Genomic DNA, 20,977 nt, shown 5'->3' with positions numbered 1-20,977 from the left:
GGTAAAAGGACGGAATTCGTCGTCACTATTGGTCGCTGTCCCTGAAATATCGAATAGTGGTCAGGAATAACAATTTGGAAATACAGAGAAAAAGAAAGATAGGTGACTAACCTTGCTCCAAATCTGCCTCGTAGTCTTCAGGGTCTCCGCCTGAGGCCTCTCCAGCAGAACTAAAGGCCCTGTGACCTTCTGCATCAAGTCGGCGGGTCTTGCCCTGAGCCCTCTGTGACCGAGCACCGTCTCGGATCACATGAGAATCAATCAACTCTTCGATAGGCTTCACAGGGACAGTCTTATTAGCTGCTAGCAACCACTTGCAGCTCAAGAAAGTGAGGTTCAACTGCCGCTCAGTACCTGGGAGACTGAACCTAGCACCAGTGCAGCCAGTCACGGTCCACAACCATGCACGAAGACCGTCCACCAGACCTCCATGAGCCCGAAGCTGCTGGCGCGGGTTCCCAACATAAAGCTGATCATAACCGAACTGGCGGGCGAATCGGCAAGGGAGATACGGCTCTATAAAACACTGATTCCCCACCCGGAAAGTCAGGTAACCCGGCCTAATGTTCACTAGCCAATTAAAGCAGCCCATATCCAAATAAGTCCTATACTCCCTCGGCTTCTCCTCATCAATCAAACACTCGCCGTACCGACTGGAGAACTGTGGAAAGCAAGTGGAGAATGCCCAGCATTTGTGGACTCGTAGCTGACTCCTGATATCAGGGAATCCTCGGCCCTCCCACTCGCCATTCTCAAGCAGCTGTAGAAAAGGAACAGACTGGTCTATGGCATTCGGTACGGACATCATATCAGAACGATGAAGGACGAACCAAGCCATCAAATAAATATACGGAAGCTCCACCTTAATGGTAGGAATCTGAGTCGGTTTGTCAATATCTCTCCGTGTAAAAGCACCAGAAATCTGTCGAAGCCCTCGATGAATGTTAGCCACCATCACCGGAAGAAGCGAAAGTTCCTTCTTGTAGGCAAGCTGAACTGCAGGATAGAGCACTTCCAGTGGCAGAGCGTCACCAGACTGATACGGGACCACACATTTCTTCAACCAGATGGCGAGATAACCGGCAAGGAGGGTCATCGGACGAATCGGCGCAGTCGCATGGAATAAAAATGATCTGAACTTGGTCCCTGCAGGAAAGCCGCTCTCAGGACTGCTATTGGTATAGGAGCGGGCGTCAGTCTTCTTCAACAGCTCATTAACCTCTGAAGGAGTCAGCGGTGCCAGTTCACGAATAGCTTCACCAGAATGGCTCTCCAGATTCCTGAACAAATATGATGCGAACTGCTTCAGGCTCACATTTGCTTTGGTTCTCTTCGCTAGGGGCTTAGACTGTGCCAAAGAAATGTGATAATGACAAGTGAGGTCCCATAAAGTCTCGTAGAGGTCGGGAATGCGATCCTTCAGCTGACTCAACTCATGGTTGGAAGGAAAGTACTCCTGGTATAGCATCTGTCCCATGGGCAAGCCAGAAATCTTGTGCATCTCATGAAGAGCCAAGCCCAACTCTCCGTGCCTGGTCAGAAAAGTGTTGGAATCTGGATTATAAAGCTCGCATAGGGCAAAGAAATGCCTCGCGCTTGTAGGCAAACCATGCATAGTGGCCCGAAAGGCTGCATAAAGACCGCAAGCATGTAACTCCTCGCTCCATCGGCTCAAGACGTACTTCGTCATACGAGCCCACCAAAACCTGTCCAAAGAATGGACCCAACCATAGAATCTGTGGCGCGGTGCGGGCATCTCCCGTCCTAAGTTAGCAAGACGATTCCTCAAGGTAGAAGCAGAGGTGAGGAACTCGTTACGAGGCGGAGTATCTAGTCCCAGTACTCCAGGACGCAGTCCAACAATGTGATCCCTGCTCGAACCAGGAACTGCCTGATGAGTAATATATCCGCAGTGGACGCTCTCATGCTCCTCTGTCAAACGCCACGACATCTCCCGCTTCACAGCCTGACGTCGGAGCTCAGTCAAAGAACGGTGTCGAGGGATCTTCAGTAAATACATAAAACGACTGCCAGTCTTATAAAGCCACTGCTCAGCTTCAATGAACGCCGCATCAGGATCTCTGACGGAGTCACCAAACAAGAAGTCAGTCTTCCTGAGAGACTGAACAGAACTAGCATCCTTAACGAGGGGCGCATCTGTAATCAGCTGGCGAAGGGCTTGATGTCCACCTTCCGTCACCACCTGGGCAACCTCTGTCGACGTGCCCGTAACAAACTGAGAAGTAAGCGGAATGGGTGAGAAGTCATCAGACGTCAAATAGTATTCGTCACGACGTCCATTCACCGCATGCGATGAAAAGGCTCCGGAAGGATACTCCACTGAAAACAAGCAATTAAGTGTTTGTTAGTTTCAGATATAAAAGGAAATTGAACTCATCTTACAAATTGGTAAGATAGAGTCATTACCTTATAAAGGGCGAGACGATTTGGCCACATTGTGCATTTATAAGATAGGGTATATCGACAATATATCCCTGCCTTATAAGGCACGATGCAGCGTCAAAACGCCCCCTTTATTATGAGATGTGGTTTTGACCAAGCAAAACCCATCTTTAAAGCGTCGATCCTCACCAAGGAGAATCAAGGCTCTTCCCGATTGCCTCACCAAGGAGAACAACGTGGGGCTAAAAAAGGACTAATTTGCAAATGTTCAGAAGAAAGAGGGTTAATTTGCAAAATTTCCATTAAAGCGTCGATCCTCACCAAGGAGAATCAAGGCTTTTCCCGGTTGCCTCACCAAGGAGAACAACAGGGGATAAAAGGGACCAATTTGCAAATATCCAGAAAAAAGAGGACTAATTTGTAAATTTGCGAATATGCTAAAAAAGTAGATCACCAGCATATGAGGGAAGCACGCCATAAGCCGATGCCGCAGGGGAACGACCTCTCGAAACTCGCGACATAGTGACCTATAAAGAAAATCAAGAGGTCAGATCTAGAAAAAAATCACATTTTTACTCCCTGAAAGACAAGCTCGAGGTGACAAATCGTAATCCTAACCCTCGCACGCAACCCCACGAGTTCATAAATTAAATTAAGCATAAAAAATGCTAAAATTATGGAGATATACCTGAGGGGAAGCTCGAAGATCCAATAAAGATTAGATCTTGAAAAGTGCTCGAAACACGCGCTCGAGGGGCCTGAGAGAAATTCCAAAAATGGAAGTTTCGAAGGATTTTTCAGTCAAGGATCAAAAGGAGTACTAGATCTAAGACGAATATCAAGTTTTTAAGGAGATCAGACGCTCGAGGGAAGAGAAATCAAGAAAAGAGGCAAAGGGGGGGCTTCAAATCGAGCGACGGTTCAGTCCATCATTCACTCACTCCTCTCCCATTTGTTCGGAAGAGTCGGAGGATTTTTTGAACCGATTTACTGCCTTTTTTGGCTCATTTTAAGCCGGTTCAGCTCATTTGGGCACAGAAATAACTCCAATAAGGAATATGAGTATAAACTCTTCCCTAAATTTTGTTGAGAAGTTCCTGGAGAATGTTTTATAAATATTCTTAAGGATAACTCAACAACACAACGCCTGACAATGCGTTGCAGATAAAGACTCGACGCCAACAATCGATGGTCAGCTAGAGATTAGAAAAACAGGAGTCGACTTCAAGTTTAAAATTCCGACAACGGTCAGACAATAAATGCAGCACCGGAACTCTTACAGACTTTCGACAAAACACCGAAAAGCCTGGAGAATTGAAGGAATCAAGAACGGAAGTCATTCCAAGGTCTCATTACACCGACTGAAGGTGGGAGGCAATCATATCCAAAGTATTCCAGACTCTTCTATAAAAGAACGAGACTGAAATACTTTGGAGGGGGTATCTGTAGGCATATAAAATTGCTTATAGGTCCCTTAGCATAGCTCGGCACAAACCGACGAACCAACGAGGCGACGAGATCGACGAATCGCACAGAAGCGACAGAATGCATCCATACGCGTTCGGAATCAAGCCAAGTGTTAAGGAATCAACGCGGCCACCCCGAGGTGGCCGACAGTGGCCCGAGGTGGCCGACAATTCCCTTTTTGCAGCCACTGTCCTGAGAGCCTATAAATAGGCCTAGAGATGTTCATTTTCGGGGGGTGGAACTTTCAAGAGCCGAAACTCTGCCGGATTGAAGATCAAGCTTAGAGTTTTGAAGACTTGAAGACTTGGACATTCAGATCTGAATCTCGGCGAGCATCAACGTCACAAAAGGCAGGTGTTCGAGAGAGAGGAAGAACAGATCTGAGATCTACACGTGATCATACTCCGGATCTAAGCTTGGTCTTAGATCCCGAGATTTGGACGATTGTTTCCTTGGTGAATCAATCCTCCCCGGCTATTATTCCCTTCGTGGAATAATACCCGTGTAATCGTGTAGATCCGACCGGATCTAGATCGCGCGGTGGTCCACGGATTAACCCCGGCGCAGGCAAAGAACCCACCAAAGCGAGCGACCGCAAAACAGGAGCTCGCGATTTGTTCACAAGAGGAAAGTTGTAATTTTTACTTTTTTTTTCTTTGATTTAGTTGTAACCGGATCTATAAAAGACCGAATCTTTTGTAACCCAAGATGACAATTATCTCAATGAATAAGAAAGCAGTTTTCCACGCGAACAGTTGGTTAGGGGGATTAATACAAATTTTATTCTTAATTTTCTCATATTTCTTTTACAACAAATAAAAGATAGCAACTCTGCTGGGGATTAGCTTTTTCAGGATATGGAAATGGTGGCACAATCCGACACAAAGCTCGCTGGAACAACAGTTGAAACTCATGCTATAGAGTTCGATCAAGCAAAGTATGAGGAGTTACTCTCCTTCGGATCCCTTAGCCCCAAGGGTATGCGCAAGATACGCAAAGTCTCCAAAGAGACTAAAGCTCCAATTGTAGCCGACTCACCAAAGTGTTTGGGTCAAAAGTTATTTTCATTGTCATTGAACCTGTTACAATCGTTTATCGATTTCAAATTCAAAAAATAGAAAAGTTGATCTTTTTATAAGATCTTCTAACACAATGAAAAAATAAAAGATTACAACTTTGTTAAATAACACACAGATCATATTTATTAGTCTCTGTTTACGTAGGATCTTTGCCTGTACCGGGGTTTATCCGTGGACCGTCACGGATCAGATCCGGTAGATTGAAGTCTAGAAGTTTGTTGCTTCATAAAGAAAACAAGAACATAAGTGATAATCTCAACCAAGTGAGATTATGACTCTTCTCGAGATCAAGTCCAAACTTGATCTCAATGAAAGGGTGAACGAGGCTTCAGATCCTTCGAATTGATCCTTTTTTATGCTGACATTTGCCAAGATCTGTTAGCCCTCTCTTTGAAATTCGTGGATCACTCTTCAAAAAGACAACACTTCACCCTAAAATTTCAAATCTGGTGAAATGAACCCCTAGGCTTGTATTTATAAGGCTTCAGATGTATGATATTTGGATAAGAATAAATGATTTGGTCATATCTTCAGTTGGCAACGGCATAACCATGTTTAATGATGATATCCAAATAGTTGGGAGGCTTCCGGAATGAACAAATCCTGAGAAAATAGTTAAAAACACGTCTTGGAGGTTTCGGATACGAGTCACGTTAATGTGACCCGCTGGCTTGCGCGTTACCTTAAGGTGGCGCGGCCCTGTATGGGTCACCTTAAGGTGACCCGCTGGCTTGCGCGTCACCTTAAGGTGACGCGGCCATGTGTGGGTCACCTTAGGGTGACCTGCTCATGTGCGGGTCACCTTAGGGTGACCCGCACTTGCGCGGGTCACCTTGGGGTGATCCGCACTTGCGCGGGTCACCTTAGGGTGACCCGGACTTGTCTTGTTCTGCTGTTTTACGTATTTTGTCATTCCTTTGACTCATACACTTTGTTAATTCGCTTCATGCACTTGTCGATGCAAAATAATCTTCCTTGACTCGGATAATGACATTCATCGTCTTCTCTCTGTCTCGAATTGCGTATTGGAATCCATAGGTAATTTTTGATGCCTACAGATACTCCCTCCAAAGTGTTTTAGTCTCGTTTCTTTTATAGAAGAGCCTAAAATATTTTGGATGTGCTAGGCCTAACCTTCCGTCAGTGTAAAAGGACCTATTATTTGGCTTTAGTTATTGATTTCTTCCATTCTTAGTCTATTCAGTATTTTGTTGAATAACTAAAATTCTTTCGATGCTGTGTTTATCGTTTGGCCGTTTGATAAAGTCTTGAAATTAAACTGGTATGTTGATTTCTGAATTAGCTAGTGTCGTTGGATCGATGTTGACCTGATCATCATAAGGCGTGTCGACTAAGACTGCTGTTTGTGTTGACACAAGAGGCGTCATCTTGTCTGGAGGCTTGGGCTTGACTTGAGCTTTTTGGCGAAAGTTGTCGACACATTGATCTTTCATCGCAGTGCATTGATCAGCGTTAACACAGTTTATAGTCATATGACAATAGGAGTCGACATAGTTTAGGCTCTTAATGTGTTAGAGTATGGAGGACCAGTTTATACTCGTATACTCCTAGGAGTTTTGAAAATCAGTTTAACCTCATGTGCCCGTTGGAGGCTGCCGGGTTATCCTTAAGAATATTCCGAGTAATATTCTGTAGAAACTTCCTGTTAAGGATAGGAAATAGTTTAGACTCATATACCTATTAGAGTATGAATACGAGTGTTGGATACATTGAAAATGAGCGAAAGCGGGTGAAAATACCATGAAAACAAACGCCAGACCAACCACATGTGCGGGTCATATTGAGGTGACCCACAAGAGTGCGAGCCACATTAAGGTGACCCGCACCACTGTGGGTCACATTGAGGTGACCTGCATGACTGCGGGTCACATTAAGGTGACCTGCATGATTGCGGGTCACCCTAAGGTGACCCGCACAAGGCGGTCTTGAGGCGTCATTTTGGGGACTTATAAAGTCCCGATCTCAACTTCCTTATTCTTTCTTCAAGCTCTCAGACTTCTCCTCCATTAAGAATTCCTTCCCAACAGGAGTCCTTCAATTTCCTCCTCTTCAAATCCTGTCAACTATTTGATCTCGGCCTTCATCTCCAGTTCTAGGGTTTTGGTTCTTCATTGGCTTAGATCCGAGCTTCTTGATACACCGTGGTTCTCATCGTCAAAGACTTCGTTGATCTTTTTTTGATCTTCCTTGAATTCAGGTAATGTCCACTCCTATGGATTCATTTTGATTTCTTTTTTTTTAATGCTTGATTTTCCAAAACCCTAGCTTTTTTAATTTGGGGGAAAACACAAAACTTGATCTTAGGCTCTTGAATGATGACCGAGCCTTTAGTTGTTTGAACTTGATCTAGAAACTGAGCTTGTTGACTCGCATGTTGCCATGGTCTAAGTTCTTGCTCTTGATCTAATTTCAGTATGTTGTTGAACATTTGTGTTAAGCTCGTTTGTGTGTGGGGCTTGAACCAAACTTGGGTATTTGGTTTTGAATATCCTCGGCTGAAAACTTAGATTATTATCTAAGTTTTGGTTGAAATTCACCATTGAGTTCTTGGCTTTTAATTTTGGGTAAGGACTGAGGCCTTTGCTGATTGTTTGATTTCCCCATGACTTGTAACATATGTTCAATTTGACTTGCCCCTTTGGGATATTTGGTTGTGTATGAGAATTGGATTTGTATGCACGTCGAGCTCTCTTGTTTAGCCATGTGCGTGTCTTGAACCGAAACTCTGAAATGTTTGGCTTGATTTGCCGAATAGTCAATTGTGAATCAAACCGAGTCCTTAACTTATCGCCTTAGCTTCATGTATTTGCTTTCCCTTTGTTTAACTTGAATTGGGCATATCACGTAGGTTTAATTGGATGTTTAACTGGAAAATCCTATTTTTATAGAATTTTAGTCAAATATGGCAATTTCCCTTTTTGTATTAGATTCATGCTTCTCAATTCTCGACATAATTGAAACGTTGTCTTTCATTGCAGATTAGCTATGTCGCTGAAGAGGTCACGCATCCCGAGGGGTCGCTCAACTACTCAGTCACCTGAGCCAGAGCCCTATTCTTACGCAGGTAACCTTTTACCGCCTTTTATTTTGCATCCCCGCTTTGTTCTCCTTGGTGAGATAATTGGGAAGAGCTGACATCCTCCTTTATGAGGGTTGACGCTTAAAAGATGCGTTTTTCTTTGTCAAGACATGTCTTTAGACAATAAGGGGCGATTTCATAATGTATCGCATTCCGTAGGATGAGGTATATTATCACGTTGTTTGTGCGATAATGTACACTGTCCTCCATGCGCATAATACAGTTGAAATCATCTTGTCAATTACAAGGTAGTGACTCTACTTCACGATTTCGTGAGATGAATTCAATGCCTTGTATTGCCTTAAAATATTCTTGTAATCGTGTTTAATAAATATGCATATTTGTTTCAGTCGAATTTCCTTCGGACACGTTTCCTACTTCCGTGGTGGATGGCCACCGTGGTGAGTGTTATGCTATTGCTGATGACCCAATGCTTGTTGAGACCACTTCTCAGTTTGCCCCAGATGCGCCTGCAGAGCTTTCTCAATTGGTGAAGGGAGGGAATCACCATATTTTGAGACAATTAATCACTGATGTGTCATTTGTGGAGGACCCCGGTTCCATCGATCCTTTGAGGAAAACGGACTTTCTTTTTAGTAATTCGATTAAAGATCTGGCCACCGTTTCTCTTAAGGACGAACAATGGTTAAATGAAGATGGTGGTCCTATATACCTCCCCGCGATTCCTCATCATCATTCATTGACTAAATTACGGAGACAAGCAGTGACTCGAGAGATGTCATGGCGTCTGATGGAGAAGAACACTCATGTTCACTGCGGCTATATAACCAATCAACCAATCCCAAGCTCAAGCAACAGGAATGATATCACCGAATTACATCCCTGTGTGTTGGGATTGGATGAGCTGCCTTGGGGTGAGCGATTTACAGTTACCAATACTGTAAAGAACCACCTCACAAGATTGGGGTGAGAACTACCTGCTTTAGATCACAGATGCTTTGGATGGCCTCATTCCTTAGATAAAGTTTGGTGGGCCAGGATGACAGATTATGTCCTCAATCGATGGAGCATGGAGCTAAAGGCTAGTGGGTTATAAGCAGCCATTGGTGCTACTAAGTATGGATTTCTGGTTAGTTTCAATTACTTCTTTGCATTATTAGAGCTCTACAACCTGGAAACAAACACTTTCCTGACCAAGCATGGGGAGTTAGGATTACCTCTCCACGAAATGCATAAAGTTTATGGTTTACCCTTAGGGAACATGCCATACCAAAAATACTTTCCTCCCAATCAGGAGTTGGATCAATTGAAGGAACGCAAACCTGCTCAATACCACACATTATGGGAACTTACCTGCCACTATCAGATAGCTCTAACAGGAGTTAACCCGATAGCGAAGAAGAAATCACTAATAAGTCTGAAACAATTCGCGGGTTATTTTTTCAAGCACCTGGATATGCCTGGCAAAGCTATTTGTGAGTTGACGCCCCTAAACCCTCAAGAGGTTAATGAGTTGATTGAAAGAAGTGGCGCATGATCCTATACCATTACAAGCACCAAAGGCAAATTTCCCAGAGTTACCAAGTTCAGGACCTTTTTATGGCTCACATAGAAACCAATCCACTCGATGACCTTTTTGGCTGGCTACCTTGCACTTTGGTTAAAGAAATGTGTGGTTCCATATCAATCCTCCGATGCTTTGTCGATAGAGGTGATTTTTCTTGCTATTCAGCTTGCCTATGGGAAGAGTATATCCTTACTTCCAGCAATGATCGCCGACATTCACCGCGGCCTTCGTCGGGTAGTTGCTGCCTTTACTCAGGAAGAGGATGCACCATCAGCTAAGATTCCTTTGGCAAAAGTGGAGCTTCCTTATACATATCTAAATGGCGTGGCTGGTTCTCAATCGTTCTAACATGTTGTCAGTGCCATAGGAAGTGGATCTGTCGATTTCTTTATTGCAATTACTCGAAGAATGTAGTTGTAAAGGAAGAAGCTTTTCGGAAATAAGGAAGATTCTACAGAACCATAGGTGTTGGACATTCACTCCCTGGTTCCAACAATTTTCTGGTCGATACGGTAACTCATTAGTCGACGAGGAGAAACCGGGGACTAATAGGACTTCTCTCGATATTGGCTACTTCCGATGGTTAGTAAACATCAGGCAAGACTACTTGATCTTCAGGGTGAGGAACCATCGTTATGTTGAGCCATATCTGCCCTGCTGATTCGCCTGCCAGTTAGGATATAATCAATTTTACAGTGGGAACCCAAACCGACAGCTCAGAACCCACAGATGACTAGTTGATTACGCTCGAGCGTGGCTATGGAGTGTGATAGGCTATATCAGTGGTAGATTCAATCTACCAGGTGTTGAATGCTAGTTAGAGCTAACATACCTATGTTTCAAATGGTTAATAGTAGCTAACGAGTCTGTTAAGTTAAGGCCGATTGCAGAGCTAGCAACTGAAACCGCGTCCCGGATTGCTAACAGGATGGTTCGGGAGGCTATGCAGCAACAAAGGAAAAAAGGGTAAAGAAACCTTTGGTCCCTTCGACAAAGGAAAGCAAAAAATAGAAGAAGAAGAGGAGTCCTTTACTACTAATGAGGAAACTTCAGAAGAGAGTGCCGCAGGTGATGAAGGCACAGAGGCTAGCAGTGGCGAAGAGGAACATGAGACATGTTTATCAGATTCTTTCTTCTTAGAATTATTTGAGTTAGTGATAGCTGATCAAATTCGCCGATCTAACTTGCCTAAGCCTTCTCCGGTTCTAAAGAAGCTAAGGATGCAAGTTTTATTCACTTATGCTAACAAGATGTCAGTTGAAATTCCAAGTGTAGCTTCTCAGGAGGAGAAAGAAGAAGAAGATGAGTCCTGCTTTATACGTCGGACGAGATCCCAACCTAGAACTCAAGTTGATTCAGAGGTGGAGTTGCAGTCTAAGTCTAGACAAGAGAAATTTGTGGGTCTCGAAGAGGTTCGTCTCGTCAAGCGAAAGAAATTAGCTTACAAGCAACGGGGTGATCCATCGACTTTTGAGATGGGACCAACCAACGGCTTGCCTACTAGTGAAGAAGGTAATACTTCATTTCTGTATGGTCTTCTATTCTCTTGAATGTTAAATCTTAGACTTAGAAAAAATTTTATACTTCTCAGGAGTCCACGACGAAGGTGAAATTATGTTTGATCCTCCTTCTCCCGATTTTGACCCTTTTGAGGAATCAGACTTCACACAACAAGTTTATAAAGCCATAGCTAAGGAACCCACGAATGCTGAAGCAGGTATAAATGTTGAAGCCGGCGAGGGTTCCGGTGTTAGACCTGGTACATCCAAAACCGATAATACACCTTTCAGGTGGTGATTGTGAAAATTGAGCGATTCAAAATTCGTGTCTCCGCTAATTGTTTCTATGCTTCTTGCTCTTTTAGAAAAATTGCAAGGGGTGTGCACTAATGTTGGGGCCGCAAAACCTGTTGTAGCTACTGGAGGTGAGTTTAATTTCCACTCGTCGTGAATTTCTAACTTTTCTTCTTTGTGTCTTTACACTTAGACTTTTCTATAGATGTTCCAATTGAGAGTCCTGGTGAAGAAGAAACCTAGCATTAGAAGAAAATCAGAGAGTTGGACGCACCTCCCTCTGAACAAATCGAAGGCCCTTCCGGATCTGATGACAGGTTGTTTGACGACACATTGTCGGAACAAACCCATCGTGAGGCCATTGAAACGATGATCGAGGCTGGCTCCTCTGTAGGTATGTGCCTTATTCCCCTATTGTAATTATTTGTTTATTGGTTTTTTCTTAATCATAAGGGAATTTAATTGTAGGACCAGTCGTTGAGATTAGTACAACTACTATTGTTGGGATGTTTGATGAATATGAGGGTCTTGGTTTCTTGCTATTGGCAGGAACCATCATCAAAGCTCAGTCATCATTTCCCCAACCTCACCTCGACATTCCTTCAAGCTTGGTGATCGTAGAGGCTATTATAACTACGGGGACCAGTCTTGCTGAACAAACCATGAGACCAATTCAAGAAATTTGTACTTCCATGGCTGTTACACCTATATTAGCTCTGCTAGTTCACGAAGATGCGCAAATGGAATCGAGTGTGGGGCACTCAACTAAGGAAAACTCTACTAGCATTGGTAAGTTCAACGCTGTTATCTAACTTTGAGACATTTTATGTTTCAAAGTATTTATCTCTTCTTTTCCTCGTAGGGCTTTCGTCTCAACTTCATGATCTCATCAAGGCGTTGTTGTCAGACGATAATCCAGATCAAACCCTACTCTATATAGAAGTCAGTTCCCTCTTTTTCTTTATGGGTGTAATGATCGATAAGCTCTTCCTCAGGGTGTTTTCTTTCCATTGGTTCATACCGGCCCTGACTATCAAGATAAATGCAATAGAGAATGCGGGATCTTAAGAGCTGGCCAAAGCTATAGCTGATGACTTAGATCATCTGGAGCGCGAATTTCAAAAGTTACAGGAACTCAAATATGTCGGTGCTCCTTCATACATAGCCACTCAGATAGAATCTCGTCTATAAATATGACGCGATACTCAAGCTTCCGCTGGACTTGAAATTCAAACACAACAATATCGAATAGATCTAATGAAGGCCGCCCTTGTTGAGAAACGAACAGCTCTGCATACACTTAATTTTTCTATTGCATTGAGCGAGGCCAAAATAGAGCGTCTTAAGGAGGAGCTCAAGGCAAAGGAGGATGCTCTGGTCATCTTAGAAACAACGAGGGTCGATCTAGAGCATTCACAGGTTATGATATCTGGGAAGTTGGAACTTTCGGAATGGAAGCTAGCCAAGGTGGAGGAAGAGGCCGCGAAAATATTATCCGCCACCGAGGAATATTTCAAGGTTGAATTGCAGTGTGAGCTTGAGCGAGCTTATGTAGATGAGTTGACTAAATTAGAACAAATTCTTAGTCATAAGCTTCATGTAGAATAATTACAATTGTTGTATCTACAAACTCGATTTTATTAATGAAAGACATTTCTTTGCTTATTGTACTTTTACTTTTATTATGATTTGTCATTCTGCTTGGAATAATTAACCATAATACTTATATGATTTTGACAAACCCTTAGCCATCAATGGGTTTGATGTGCCTTTACCGGTCACCTTTTGAATCGGGCTAGCATGTGAATTATCTAAGTCCGTTTCATATATAATGTTGTGCTAAAAGAATGAACTCTCTTAGACTTAGTGCTACGATATCGAATACGTAGTCTTTTCTATTTTTTACAAAAATATGCTACCCGACAACGCATATTAGGGTAGGCTTATCCCTACTTAGGATTCAGAATAAAATTCTCCATGTGTAGAAGGCATGGATTTTTGTTGCTACGATTTTGAATACGTAGACTTGGTCATTTTTATGGTAACGGACCACCCGACATCGTATGTTAGATATAGACTTATCTCTATTCAGGGATCAAGATAAAGTCTTCCATGCGTGTGAGACATGGATTATGATGTTGTTAAAAGATTATGTCTTTTATTAGGGCAAAGACTAACACGAAACCGGAGAGGAAGAATTTTATATTATATCTCCGGGCCTTCTTTTAGGGTAAAGACAAACCCGATGCTAAAGAGGACGAATTTTATATTCTATCTCCTACTGCAAAAGAGACTCAAAGTGGAATATCCACTTTGAGAATCTGGAAGGTGAAACTAAGAGTGGGATCTCCACTACGATGATCGAAAAGATTCAGATAACCCTAACTTTTATAAGATTAGTTACCTGATCTGAAAATAAAATTTCTTGTTTATCGAGACAAAATTCTGACTCCAGCTCTAACTTTTATAGGTTTGACTTAAGGGAAAAAATGGAAGCCTTTCATTTATCGAAAATGAATTCCGGTCTTGGTCCTAACCGTTCGATGGTTTGACTAGGTGGGGGCTATTGAGACGATCCTAACTTTTTTAGGTTTGATCGTTCAACTTGGGCGAAGGCCTTTCGTTTATCGAATGGGAACTCCCATTTAATAGTAGACCTCTCATTCATTGAAGGAATCGAGAGGGGATTTTTGCTTTGGTTCTAACTATAGGAAGGTTTGACCAAGAAATAGTGGGAGTGAATATACAGATAACGGTGGGAATGTTGATTTTTACTAATCACTCGGTGAGGGTTTTTAACGTCAAGTGACAGGGACTTAACATAAAAGGGGTTTGCTAATTTTCATGAATCGGTAGCTTGAACTTTTGAGTACCGTGTTGGGACTTTAACATTGGGAGTGTTAAGTGCACAAACACAGTGGGAGTCTGGGTGGACTTGATTGAAGGAATTTTTGATGGACCCACTGTTAGTTAATTTGATCAGTGAGGGACTTTGTGGTGGAGGACCTTGAATCATCAAGAACTCCACAGTTACATCGTGGGAATTTCGTGAGGGAAGATTGACCGAATGAGGTCATTAAACCTCATCTCAATGAAAGATTGTTCAGAAAGTCATAGTGGGAGGGTTTTAATCATCATGGAAATGATTGAATAGCCACCATGGGATGTTTTTAGTCACTTCTTATTTATGATTAAGGATGAATTATTTAGATAAATGGTCATTATCTTGAATAATCTGCTGATCTCGGGTTATCCTTAAGAATATCATACACAGTATTCTCCAAGAACTTCCCATTAAATGGGTTATCAGGAGCATACTAAAGATAGTACTTTTTCAAGAACTTTCCATTTATCGAGATCATGAGCTTGTCACCGACTTGGGTGATTAATCGATATGCGTCGTTTGAGTAGACTGTCACTATCACAAACGGTCCTTCCTATTTGGGTTGGAATTTACCTTTCTTCTTAGAGTAGAGTATCATTGGTTGTCGGGTGGCGAGAACCAAGTCTCTTTCCTTGAAGCTTCATTGTCGGACTTTTTTGTCGAAGGCCCGAGAAATCTTAGCTTGGTAGAACGCAATTTGTCGCTGAGCTTCCAAGCGCTTTTCATCTAACATCTCGAGTTCCTCAAGATGTTTTTGATATTGTTCCTCCGTTGTCATCCCAGTTGTGAGAGCAATGCGAAGGGATAGAATTTGAATTTTCAAGGGAAGAACAGCTTCGCATCCATACACTAGAGAGTATGGAGTTCGCCCGGTAGGTGTGTGGACTGTAGTACAATAGGCCTAAAGAGCTTCGCTGAGTTTGTCATCCTAATCTTGCTTGTTGGTCCTCATGAGTTTTGACAAAATCTTTATGATTATCTTATTGAATGCCTCGGCCAATCTGTTCGCCGTAGGATTGTAAACTGTCGACGAGATGTCTTGAATCCTGAACTTCCTACAAAATTTGATAAATGCATTACTAACAAATTAAGGGCCGTTGTCATGTATGATTCGTCTTGGAACTCTATATTGGTAGATGATACAGTGTTTGATGAACTTGATGATATCGCTTGTCTTCACTTCTTTGAGTGGAACTACTTCGGTCCACTTTGAGAAATAATCGGTAAATGCCAAAATGAAGCGATCACCTTTGGCTGACGATGGAAAAATAGGACGAACAATGTTCATTCCCCATGTCTCGAATGGCCATGATGTAACCGGAGGGTGCAAGTGCTCTGGGGGTTGGTGCATATAATTTGCGTCTATTTGCATGACACCATCGAGCGTAGTCAACTGCATCCTTGACCATGGTTTGTTAATAATACCATATTATTTTGAGATGATCACAGGGTTTGGGGTCAGGTTGGTGTGCACCACAGGTTCTGTCGTGTGCTTTTTTGAGAGCCTCTTCTGCTTCTCTGGTTGAAAGGCATCAGAGTAACAAACCGTTGTACATGCGACGATACAACGTTTGGGTCACCGTTCTATAATAGAATCTCAGCACTATTCATTGGACCAAATCTCCTTCTTTTATGTCTTTCAAAAAAATACCATGCACGACATAGTCGATAATAAAAAATCATCAATCTCGAGGCTCGAGTTTAATTCTGGTTGAATGCGTCTCCTTGATGTCCAAAGTGCAGTCTTGTACGAAGAGTTGCTGAGTTCTCATAGTGACTCATTATCCTGTGTTGGGAGGTTGTGCCAGAGATACCGCTAATGCCGCCAGTGCATCTACATACGCGTTCTGAGATGCAGAATGTATTTGATGAAGAATTCTTCGAACGAATCTGCCATCTCGATAGCCACCTTGTGGTACGATATCAGGTCTTGATTCCTAACTTCGTACTCTCCTTGAATTTGGTTGACTATCAGTTAAGAATCACCAAAAGCTTCGAGATATTCGACCCCTAGCTCTCTGGCAAAACTGAGCCTAATGAATAGCGTGTTGTATTCGACTACGTTGTTGGAACACGGTTCGGTGAGTGAATATGCTCGAGGCATCACATGTTTCTCCAGGGAAACTAAAACAACTCTAGCTCCTGAGGAAATTTTAGAATGTCCTGGAGCACTTTCCATATTGGTTGCTCGAGAAGCACCATCAAAGTATAATTGCCACATCTCTGTATGAGAGGTAGTTTTGACTTCGTGGGTTTCATCCGTCAAATCATCATATAATTCGGCTGCAACTATTGAAGGGTTAGCTGCCAAAAGATCACAAATTTCATATCCCTTGATCGACTTCTATTGTTTGAAGTGCAGATTGTATTAGGATAAAAGCAGGGCCTACCTTACTAAACGCTAGTTCATGGAAGTTGGTTACGTCATGAATACCCGGACATGGTTAACGTTAGAAATGACGTAGATTGTTTGTCCAACAAGGTAGTGATCCGGAGTATGCCTGCGTAGATCTGAGATCCGGTCCTCTCGAACTCTTGCCTTATTTGGCGTTGACGATCGCCGAGCACCAGATCTGGGTGAGCAAGTCCTCGAAGTCCTAAAGCTTCAATCTTTTTTAGATATGAGTCTTGAATCCAGCAGAGCTTCGCCTCCAAAAGTTCCAACCTTTGAACAAATGAACCAAGCCCCCTATTTATAGGCACTCTGAACTGTGCCCGGGCATAGATCTGGCCGGCCACCTATAGGTGGCTCGGCTCTGGGCCGGCCACCTATAGGTGGCTCGACCACCGAGCCACCTATGGGTGGCTCGGTTTTGGCCGAGCCACCCATAGGTGGCTCGGTTTTGGCCGAGCCCCTATAGGTATTTGGGTTCCGTCGTCGCGTGTCACTTGGCTTCGGTGTTGTGGACTGACGCTCGTGTTTAGATACGTCACCCGATGGTTCGTCGGTTTGTGCCGAGCTGTGCTAAGGGATCTATAAGCAGTTTTATACGCCTACAGATACCCCCTCCAAAGTATTTCAGTCTCGTTCTTTTATAGAAGAGTCTGGAATACTTTGGATATGATTGTCCCAACCTTCAGTCGGTGTAACGGGACTTTGGAATGGCTTCTATTCTTGATTCCTTCAGTCCTTCAGGCTATTCGGTGCTTTGTCGAATGTCTGTGAGGTTTTCGGTGCTACATTTATTGTCTGACCGTTGTCGGAATTTCAAATTTGAAGTCGATTCCTGATTTTATGATCTTTAGCTTATGTTTGTTGGTTCAACATAGAACTGACCCTCGAATGTTGGCGTTTAGTCTTTATTTGCGACGCGTTGTCCGGCGTAGTATTATTGAGTTATCCTTAAGAATATTTAGAAAAATATTCTACAGGAACTTCTCAACCAAAAATAGGGAACAATTTATACTTATATACCTTATTGGAGTATTAAGAAGCAGTTTATACTCGTATACTTTTTGGAGTATTAAGAAGCAGTTTATACTCGTATACTTTTCGGAGTACTGATTCTTTCATTGCAACGCATTGATAGGCGTTGACCTAGGGTTATGCGTTGACCGGCACTGATCCTAGGGTTTCAAATGTCGTACGTTAACTTTTTGATCGCAACGCGTTGACTGGCATTGACCTAAGGTTACGCGTTGACCGGCGTTGACCTTAGGGTTTCGAATGTCGTACGTTGACTTTTTGATCGCAACGCGTTGACTGGCGTTGACCTAGGGTTACGCGTTGACCGGTGTTGACCATAGGGTTTCAAATGTCGTTGAATGCTCAAGTCACGAGACCAACTAATGAAGCTGATGCGTTAGTGACTCTCGTATGTATAGGATTTTTGGCAAACCCTCAGCCATCAACGGGTTTGATAAGCCTTTACCGACTACCGTTTGAGTCGGGCTAGCATGCAGATTGTCTTAATCCGTTCCGCATGTGACGTTGTGCTAAGAGAGTTAACGCTGTTAGTGCTACGATATTGAATACGTAGACTTCGTCTTTCTCCTGTGAAAAGACTAAACAGCAACGTGTATCAGACGTTGACTTAGGATTTTTGGCAAATCCTCAGCCTTCAACGGATTTGACGTGCTCTTACCGACTACCGTTTGAACCGTTTGAGTCGGGCTAGCATGCGGATTGTCTAAATCCGTTCCGCATGTAACGTTGTGCTAAGAGAGTGAATTCTCTGAGACTTTGTGCTATGATGTTGAATACATAGGCTTCGCCATTGTTACGGGAATAGGCTACCCGGCAACGCGTGTTAGACATTGATTTATCCCTACTTAGGCTTCGGGATAAAATACCCCAGACTGGTATTCTGGTGTCTTTTTCAATCGGTAAAAGACTAAACCGGCGACGCGTGTTAGGCGTCGGCATATCCTTTCTTAGGATTCAGGAAGAAATTCCCCATGCGTGTAAGGCATGGATTTCAGTGTTATTAATAACAACCTGCCACAATATTGAATATGTGAGAGGGTGTTCTTTTTAACGGTTAAGAACTAACCGGCAACGCGGGTTAAGCGCAGACTTATCCCTGCTTAGGTTTCAGGATAGAATACCCCAGAACCGAACTCTGGTGTCTTTTTCTGCAGAAAAAGACTAAACCGGCAGCGCGTGTTAGGCGCAGACTTATCCCTGCTTAGGATTCGGGATAAACTTCCTAGAGTGGAATTCTGGTGTCTTCTTTAATCGGTAAAAGACTAAACCGGCAACGCGTGTTAGGCGTTGACTTATCCCTACTTAGGATTCGAGATAAAATTCCCTGTACCTGTGAGGCACCGATTTTGGGAGTTAAAAAAAAAAAGTGGTGTCTTCTCTTGGGGCGAAGACGAACCCGAAATGGGAGAGGAAGAATTTTATATTCTATCTCCCGATACTGAAGAAGAAGAATTTTATATTCTATCTTCAGCTGGAAAGGAGACTCGAGGTGGGATCTCCACCCCTAAAATCCGGAAAGGTGAAACTAAGAGTGGGATCTCCACTCCTAGAATTGAAAAGATTCAGATAACCCTAACTGTCGGAAGGTTTGATTACCGAACTAAAGATGAATTTCTCGTTTATCGAGAGTGAATTGTGGTTTTGGTCCTAACTGTCGGAATGTTTAACCAAGCAGGAGTTTGAGATGACCTTAACTGTAAGAAGGTTTGATCACTCGATTTGCAAGTGGACCTCTCGTTCATTGGAGGAATCGAGAGGGGATTTCGATTGTGGTCCTAACTGTAGGAAGGTTTGACCAAGTGGGAGGTTTGAGACGATCCTAACTATAGAAAGATTTGATCGCTCGATTTGTGGGCCTCTCGTTCATTGGAGGAATCGAGAGGAGATTTTGGTTGTGGTCCTAACTGTATGAAGGTTTGACCAAGCAAAAAGTGAGAGTGAGAGTACAAGTTACCGTAGGAGTGTTGATTCGTACAAATCACTCGAAGGGGGTTTAGTGTTTATTCGAAAAGATTCGGATAACCCTAACTGTCGGAAGGTTTGATTACCGAACTAAAGATGAATTTCTCGTTTATCGAGAGTAAATCGTGGTTTTGGTCCTAACTGTAGGAAGGTTTGACCAATTGGGAATTTTATGTCGAGACTCTAACAGAGAGGGTGTTGAGTGCACAGACACGGTGAGAATTTGAATGGGAGCTCTTATTCATTACCTTGCTGTGGTTTTGGGAACTTCCCGTTACATAAATCGTCCACCCCCAGCTTCCTCTGCGAAACTGGTTCGGACATTATTCTCAGTTACCTGACCGGGTTATCCTTAAGAATATTAGCGTAATATTCTCCAGGAACTTCCCGTCAAAAGTGGGATACAGTTTAGACTCATATACCTATTGGAGTATGTAGGGAGCAGTTTAACCTCATGCACCTGTTGGAGGATTGAGAAGCAGTTTATACTCTTATACTCGTCGAAGTTTGCAGGGAACAGTTTAACCTCTTGCACCTGTTGGAGGATTGAGAAACAGTTTATACTCGTATACTCTTTGGAGTCTTGTTTTGATTTAATTGAGCGATATAACGCCGGCTTCAACCAAGGTCTGAATGCTATTCTTGAGAGCAAAGCAATCTTTGGTGGGATGAACGATCCTCCTGTGGTATGCACAGTACTTTGAGTCCGTAGTGTTGTCAGCTTCCTCCTGATTTGTGATAGGTGGTAGCTTGATCTTGTTGCTTCCAAGGAGGGATTCGAAGATGGCTGGAACATCTTCGTTCTTGAAGGAATACTCTCTTTGGAGTCTCGGACCCGAAGTCTTCTGCTGTTTTCGGAATTGATTTTGCGACGTCTGGTTAGCGTCAACAGCTGTTGCAGGTGATTTGCCTTTGCCACGAGAGGCAAAGTTAGAATTCGGAGGCTTAGTTGTTGATTGACCCCTCTCGGCTTTCTTCCTTCGGAGGAATCGCTCAGCTTGCTCCCCTCGGACCTTCAGATGGCCTTCTTCCTTCGGAGGAAGCGTTCGGCTTGTTCACCGCGCACCTTCAAGTCTTTCCAAGTGTTAGACGGTGCCGTTCCCATTGCTTCGAGGATGTCCAATGAAAGATTATTGTGACAAGTCTCGAGGATAAAGTCTTCACTGACCGGATCCCTGCAATTCATCGCTTTGTTTCGGAATCTCTTTACGAAGTTTTCAACCGTTTCACCATTTTTCTGCTTCTCGTCAAATAGTGTGCCAATTGAAATTTCGGTGTCATCGTCGAAGAAATTAGCGAGGAATTTTGTCTCCATGTCGTCCCAGCTATTCACG

Source organism: Asparagus officinalis, chromosome 7, assembly GCF_001876935.1.
Source record: "Asparagus officinalis chromosome 7, Aspof.V1, whole genome shotgun sequence".
In the NCBI taxonomy this organism is placed as follows: Eukaryota; Viridiplantae; Streptophyta; class Magnoliopsida; order Asparagales; family Asparagaceae; genus Asparagus; species Asparagus officinalis.
The sequence above is the reverse complement of the archived record's forward strand: the minus strand, read 5'-3'. Positions refer to the sequence as shown.